Here is an 8,231-nt window from a genome sequence, read left to right on the forward strand (position 1 = left end):
GTGGCCGTGGCAACGACAGAAGTCTATACCCATTGCCAACGGGTACTGTGCGCCTTTCTAAAGACTGTATTTCCACATTCCATGTGGCGCCCGCCCAATAAGAACGGACGCCATTATGTGCAGGGAAAACAACAACCTCTTAAGACCTCCCATCGTGGGCAAGGTTCACAAATGGCGCCAAAAATACAGACCGCCCCTTGCTACAGAGACTGTCCGCATGGATGTGTCCGTCAAAACAGATGGGACGTCCCAGGGAATGCCCGTCTGCAAGCAGCCATTGAACCGCCCCTGAAAGAGGAGGAGAGAGAGAGGGAGACAAGGCGTGGTTCGAGCAAGTCTAGACAGACCACACCTGGAGGCCGCAATGGAAGGAGACCAGGAATCACCCTCCGCCTCTGGCCCACCGCCAACCACCTCCCACACCCTGGAGGGATACAGCATTCGATTAGCACCGGAGGAGGCCGAGTTCCTCCGCGGCGAGATGCAGAACTTGACCCGGAGAGTGGAAGAGGACCAGCGGAGAGCAGTCGAGGAATGGAGGAAGGAGATGTGGGAGAAGCTTTCAGCCCGACACCCGGAGGTTCAGCACCCTGTCAGCGATACTCCAGCCCTGGCGGAAATGGAACAAGACCAGGAGGCCTCATCCAGCTCAGGAGCGGGTAAGGAAACAACCCCTGCCCCGGGCGCCAAATGCGTCAACCTCCTCCTAGACTTCCTGCCGCCACCTCCATCCCCGGGCGCTACCGTTTGGGAGCAGCTACTAACCCCGGACCCTGAGGCCCAAGCTGTCGCAGCCTCCGGAAGCCTGCTGCCTCTCACACTCCCGGAGCCGTCACCACCTGCCCTCGCCTGGGTGTACTCACACACCAACCCGGACTGGTCCGCCAAGATGGAGGACCAACAGAGGCCCCCGCTAACACCGTTACCAGCACCCCCGGTTACAAGCCCAAAGGGAGAGGAGTTTAGATGGGACAACCGGGGGGCGGATCTAATGAGGTTTCCCCGGGAGACCCAAGCTGATGCTCAACAGCGGGAGGAGTATTGCCGGCATGAGCTCCTCCAGCTAGAGCGAGAACGGCATGCACGGAGGGTCCGCTGCGAGCAGCTGGAGGTGCGGTCAAAAGCCGCTAAGGCCCAAGCCTGCCAGGCGCAGGACTCCCGCTTCAGCCCCCGGGAGGAAGGACTCATAGTCAGATTCCACCAGGAGGCGGGATGGGACTTTATCCGCAGCCCCCAGTTCGCTCAAGACGTGTTTGTAAATAGGCGGGACGTGGAGCCCCATCTGGAGGAAGGAGACCCTGACCGCAACCTATACCCGGGAGACTTGGTCTCCTACACCCGCCACCACGGGGTGCACGGGTGGTATGCTCAGGAGGTACGCCGGGTGTTTAAGGAAGACGCCTCTCCGCGCTTTCCCAGAAGTGACCGGTCAGGATCAGTGGGAAAGCATGAGCCGTACCCCCGGTGGGGATACCACCTGTAATGCGGCCCCGGCGGCTGAACTTCCTTGTTATTGTTTTTTTTTTTGTTCTACTTGTTGCCGTTCATTTTGAAAAGACGTTATGCCAGCGGATGGTGAGCAGTCAACAGACTGGATTGTAAATAGTTTGCTCCTATTCAGGAGCTCCCTATTGGTTTTATATGTGCAACAACAGACCTCAGAACAAAATCCTGTCTGGGTGACACCATTGGAGGTCCAACTCAGGATCGCCATGCCCTGCGGCCACTCCAGGCCCTACATGGAGGGTTTTCTTTGGACACGTCCCTCATGCTGCTGAGCCTGCACTTGCACAAGAATTTCTACTGTTTTTCTATATTTATATAATGTCTTAATATATATTTAATCTGCAACGTTTAAGAAAAATGCCTCCCATAATGGGAAGATTGTTTCTGTTGTTTACAAAAACATTTAAAAAATTTTGAAGTCTGAAATATACCATGTATTTACTCTATTGCAGCCCGCGGACATGCTGTGTTTCACCGGGGGGGATTTTGGCGCCCCTCAGGGTTCAGTCGCCACAGGGGTACTGCACCTCAGACCGAGTTGTGGTATCTCCTCTCCAAGGTAAGGATGGAGTACTACACAGGACCCCTGCCACGCACTCAACACTACACCACTCCAGTTCAGGACGGGGATCTAAAGCACCATAGTGCAACCCTGGGTCTGAATGGAGGAGTTGGGGGAAACCAAAGTAAGGGGGAACCAAGTAGTGAGTGAGGGTGGAGGAAGCACTTTATAGCACACCTTAATAGAATCATATATAAACAGATGCCATCTTTAATACCGGGTCTTTGGTCGCAGTTCCCTGGAGTGGTTAGTCAGTACAAGCGGCAGCTGTTTTAGGATTCTGTGATTCCCGGTCTCAGTCTTCGAGACTGGGGATTGGGGCAGAGTTGAGTTATAGCCAGCTCTGTTCCCAGTCTTAGCCCACACAAGAAGGCCCAGGAGGGGAACAGAGGAGATAGGCTCCACAGGCGAAAGGGTCTCAGGGGGTGCGGACAGAGCGGAGTCGCCACCTGCATGCCTCATTCTGGCCTAGTCAGAGAGACCCTGCCGCAAGAGGGGATACCGGTACTCGATTATCTGACCTTGCACTTCACGTCTCTGTCAGAAAAGTCCGGAGGTTTATGTGGATCCCAGGGGGATACGGACGGAGCGGAGTCGCCACCTGTATCCTCTAATCTGCGTTTTTCCAGAGGGACCCGGCCTTACACCAAGTTCTCACCACCAGTCACCAATAAGGGCACCCAGTCGGTCCGGGGGCTACACGAAACCCGTAAAGGACATCGCAGTACCCGTACGGAACTCAGTGGGGAACACAAGGATGGAGAAGGAGAAGTAAGAGAAGAGATGAACACACTAGAGCTTGCGGTCCTGTCAAGTGCACCTGAAGTACTTGGAGTGTGCTGAACCCCATCCTGGTGGCCGCAACATGCCATGTGACAGCAGAGAGAAGCTCTGAGCTGAACCACTACACCTGTGAGTAAAGACTTGGATGACTTCAACCTTTGTCTCTGTCTGTTCCTTACTCCGCAGCTCTGAACCCGCCAACGCTCTATTCCACGCTCTTTCTCTCTATGCTGCCCTGAGGCCTTGCTCCACCTGTGGGGAGCCGTACCATCCGAGCTGTCTGAACACCGGCCTCAGAGGACTGCTGCAGCGCTGGTGACCCTCACCAAAAACCGCAGGTGGCGTAGTCGAACCACCACTCATCCAGAAGCCCATAATTTTTTATGTGACAGCCCTGGGCACGGACCGAGCCAAGGCCACGATGACATCCCCCACAACTACAGGCTCGCCATCCGAGTTCACCTTCCCAGGGAGGGCTAGAGCGTCACAATAACAGGGCCCTACATTGTTTATTATATACAGTATAATGGCCACACAGTGCTCCATACAAAATAATGAGCCCCACATAGTGCTCCATACAGTAAAATGGGCCCCACATAATCCTCCATACAGTATAATGGCCCCACATAATCCTCCATACATTATAATGGCCCCACATAGTCCTCCATACAGTATAATGGCCCCACATAGTCCTACATACAGTATAATGGCCCCATATAATTCTCCATACAGTGTAATGGTCTCACATAGCCCTCCGTACAGAATAATGGGCCCCACATAGTACTCGATACAGGATAATGGCCTCGCATAGTCCTCCATACAGTATAATGGCCCCACATAATCCTCCATACAGTATAATGGCCCCACACAGTGCTCCATAGAGTATAACAGGGCCCTACATTGCTTTCCATACAGTATAATGGCCCCACATAGTGCTCCATACAGTATAATGGCCCCACACAGTGCTCCATACAGTATAATGGGCCCCACACAGTGTTCCATACAGTATAATGGGCCCCACATAGTCCTCCACACAGTATAATGACCCCCACATAGTGCTCCATACAGTATAATGGGCCCCACATAGTGCTCCATTCACTTTCTGACTCCGGAGGGTGTGGACATGCCTGTCTGCCTCTCTGCTAGATTGTGGAGACAATACGGCGCCGGACTACTGGCAGCCCATTGCAGCAGCAGAAGCTTCTACTTTATTTTAGTTACAGTTTTGTTACAGTTATTTTATTTTATTACCTTCTCTGGATTGCAACGTTCCTGTATACTCGTCTATTGGGGATGGAAGATACAACACTTCCCACACTATCAACTGCTGCTGGGCACACAGCACGAGATCTGCACCTGGATCTTCTTCCACCACTTACAAGTCTCCTGCAGGTACAGACACTCTGGGGCAAGCAATACGGACCATCTCAGCTAATGCTACTGAAGGATGCATGCTGCTACCCACAGCCTGTGACAGGGATACAGCCATATGTGAGCGGTGGAGGTCACTGTATACGATTTGCCATGGAGAGGACTGGTGTGACGGGTGGGAATAATGACGGGATGGTGGACCCTAGGTCTGTTGCTAAACGAGCAGTGTATTCTAGGGATCGTATTCTGGAACTGCGCAGGATAAAGTCTTCTCCAGCAGTGGCAATACTGAATGTTCCACGGGAAATAAGGAGACCTTTCAGAGGCTGCAGAGCAGGCAAGAAGATCAAGTCCTGGAGGAGAAGGTTTAAACCAGTGGTCCCATCCATTATCATGGGTAACGTACGATCGCTGGGAAATAAGTCGAATGAACTGCTGGCTCTGAGTAAGACCCAGAAGGAGTTTAGGGAATGCAGTCTCATGTGCTTTACAGAAACCTGGCTGCATGAGGAGGTCCCAGATTCATGTGTCTCGGTACCAGGGTTTCAAATGGTTCAGGCTGATAGAGAGAGAGTTAGATGCGGCAAGAAAAAAGGTGGAGGAGTGATACTCTACATTAACAACAGATGGTGCAATCAGGGGCATGTAACTGTTAAGGAGAAACATTGCTGTCCAAATATTGAACTGTTAGCAGTGGGCCTCAGGCCTTACTATCTGCCTAGAGAATTCACTCTTGTTATTGTAGTTGTGATGTATATACCACCATCTGCGAACCCAGAGGCTGCTGGGGATGTGTTGTCAGGGGTGATGGCCCGGCTTCAGACTAAACACCCAAACTCTCTAACTGTAATTTCTGGGGATTTCAATCGAGTAAAGATCTCATCTGCAATACCAAAGTTCTATCAATATGTCAAATGTCCTACACGGGACAACAACACACTGGATCTCCTCTTTGCTAATGTTAAGAATGCTTATTCATCGGCTGCATTACCCCCCCTGGGGAAATCTGACCACAACCTCATACTATTGTCTCCTGCTTACCAACCAGACGTCCGCAAACAACCAGTGACAATTAAAAAGATAAGGAAGTGGTGTCCAGCAGCAGAGGAGGCGTTACAAGACTGCTTTGACTGTACAGACTGGGAGGTGTTGTGTACCATGAAAGAGAAATGTAATGTTAATGAGATTACTGGCAGAGTTACTGATTACATCAACTTCTGTATGGACATTGTAGTACCTGTTCAAGAGATTCGGTGTTATGCAAACAATAAGCCATGGATTACAAAAGAGTTGAAACATTTACTAAACATGAAAAAACTGGCTTTTAAAAGGAAGGACAAGGAGGCATTGAAAATTATACAGCGAGACCTAAAGGGGAAAATTAAGATTGCCCGTGAGGCATTCAGAGTTAAATTAGAAAATCAATTTGCACAAAAAAGCTCCAGAGAGGTGTGGGCTGGAATGAAGCTAGTGACTGGGTTTAAGGCAAGGTCGGAGCAGGGGGGTGGTGGACTTACAATGGCTAATGAAATGAATCAGTTCTTCAATAGATTCAGCAATAAAGGTGCGGTAGCAGCAGGGAAGGGGGAGGAGGCCGGGGAACAACTAGCTAAATTAACAGGGGGTGAAATAGATCATTTCTCGGTCTCCAAAAATGACGTGAGGGACCAGTTTAGTAAGCTGGCCATTGGCAAAGCAGCAGGGCCTGACGGTCTCAGTCCACGTGTCCTCAGAGTGTGTGCAAATGAGTTATGTACTGTCTTCCAGCATCTCTTTAACCAGAGCTTACAATCAAAGAGAGTACCAGTGCTATGGAAGACTTCCTGCCTGGTGCCGATTCCCAAGACTACCTTCCCGGCTTCCCCGGGGGACTATAGACCGGTGGCCTTAACATCGCATGCGATGAAGTCCTTGGAGAGAATAGTACTTGCTCACTTGTGTCCGAGGGTGATGGCGCATACTGATGCTCTTCAGTTTGCGTACCGGCAGGGACTGGGTGTGGACGATGCTGTAGCGTCTCTGCTACAAACAGTACATTCCTTTTTGGACAATGATGGAACCACAGTGCGTGCTTTGTTCTTTGATTTCTCTAGTGCGTTCAACACATTACAGCCACTCTTACTGCGAGGAAAGTTGATTAAAATGGCGGTGGATGAGGGACTTGTGAATTGGATAATTGACTACCTGTCGGATAGGCCACAGTTTGTTAGGTGGGGGACGGCTACATCAGATAGTGTACTGAGCAGTGTCGGAGCCCCGCAGGGAACAGTGCTGTCGCCATTCCTCTTTACATTGTACACAGCTGACTTTCAGTATAAATCAGACCGTTGTCACCTCCAGAAGTACTCGGATGACTCTGTGATAGTTGGCGGTATTGGGAAGGACCAGGACGAAGAGGAATATAGAAGGGTGGTTGCGGACTTTGTAGTATGGTGCCAGGCTAACCATCTAGAACTAAATGTTAAGAAAACCAGGGAGTTGGTGATGAGCTATGGAAGGTGCAAGAAGGTATGCCTACCTGTTACCATTGACGGTCAGGATGTGGAGATGGTGGACAGTTTCAAATATTTGGGGGTTTACCTGGATAGCAAGCTAGACTGGAAGTGCCACATGGAGAAGGTCTACAAGAAGGGGATGAGTAGATTGTACTTCCTAAGGAAGTTAAGGTCTTTTAATGTGTGTGGCAAAATGCTTGAGGTGTTCTACCAAACCATTGTGGCTAGTGCCACCTTTGCGGCAATAATTTGCTGGGGTAACAGTGTGCGTGTTGCTGACGCCAACAAGCTCAACAAACTTATAAAGAAGGCTAGCGCGACGGTGGGCCTACAGCTTGGGACTTTTGAAGAGGTGGTAGAGGATAGGATTAAGAAGAAGTGCAGAGCTATAATGGGCAACAACACACACCCGCTTTATGAACTGTTTGCGAAACAGAAGAGCACATTCAGCAATCGCCTAATACAACTAAGGTGTAAAAAGGAAAAATACAGGAGATCGTTTGTTCCAACAGCTATGGGGGTGTTTAACAAATGTCTGAAAAGCAATGTCTAAAGCATTCCAAATGTTTTGTTATTATATGTGTCATGTTCGAGATCTGTGTTCTGCTGCTGTGATACCGCAATTTCCTCCGGGATAAAATAAAGTATATCTTATCTTATCTTATCTTATAATGAGCCCCACATAGTGCTCTCTACAGTATAATGGGCCCCACATAGTGCTCCATACAGTATAATGGGCCCCACATAGTGCTCCATACAGTATAATGGGCCCCACATAGTGCTCCATACAGTATACTGGCCCCACATAGTGCTCCATACAGTATAATGGCCCCACACAGTGCTCCATACAGTATAATGGGCCCCACACAGTGCTCCATACAGTATAACAGGGCCCTACATTGCTTTCCATACAGTATAATGGCCACACAGTGCTCCATACAGAATAATGAGCCCCACATAGTTCTCCATATAGTATAATGGGCCCCACATAATCCTCCATACAGTATAACAGGGCCCTACATTGCTTTTGTGGCGCCCCTGAGGGTTCAGTCGCCACAGGGGTACTGCACCTCAGAATGAGGTGTGGTATCTCCTCTCTTAGGTAAGGATGGAGTACTGCACAGGACCCCAACCACACACTCAACACTACACCACTCCAGTTCTGAAGGGGGCCTAATGCACCATAGTGCTGCCCCGGGCCTGAATGGAGGAGTTGGGGGGAACCAAAGATTAGGGGGAACCAAGTAGTGAGTGAGGGTGGAGGAAGCATTAATCTACAGCACTTAACTAGAATCATATATAATCAGAGGCCATTTTAGCAACAAGGTCTTTGGTCGTGGGTCTTTCGGTCGGCAAGTCAGCTCAGCACAAGGCTGCGGCTGGCTGAGGGTCCACGGTTCCCAGTCTCAGACCTCGAGACGGGGGGTCGGGGCAGAGTTATAACTGGCTCTGTCCCCGGTCAGGGTCCAACTAAGAAGGCCTAGGAGGGGAGCAGAGGAGACAAGCTCCACAGG

The sequence above is a fragment of the Phyllobates terribilis genome, unplaced genomic scaffold (assembly GCF_046119375.1).
Source record: "Phyllobates terribilis strain yellow unplaced genomic scaffold, ASM4611937v1 Scaffold_7__3_contigs__length_470593459, whole genome shotgun sequence".
Lineage (NCBI taxonomy): Eukaryota > Metazoa > Chordata > Amphibia > Anura > Dendrobatidae > Phyllobates > Phyllobates terribilis.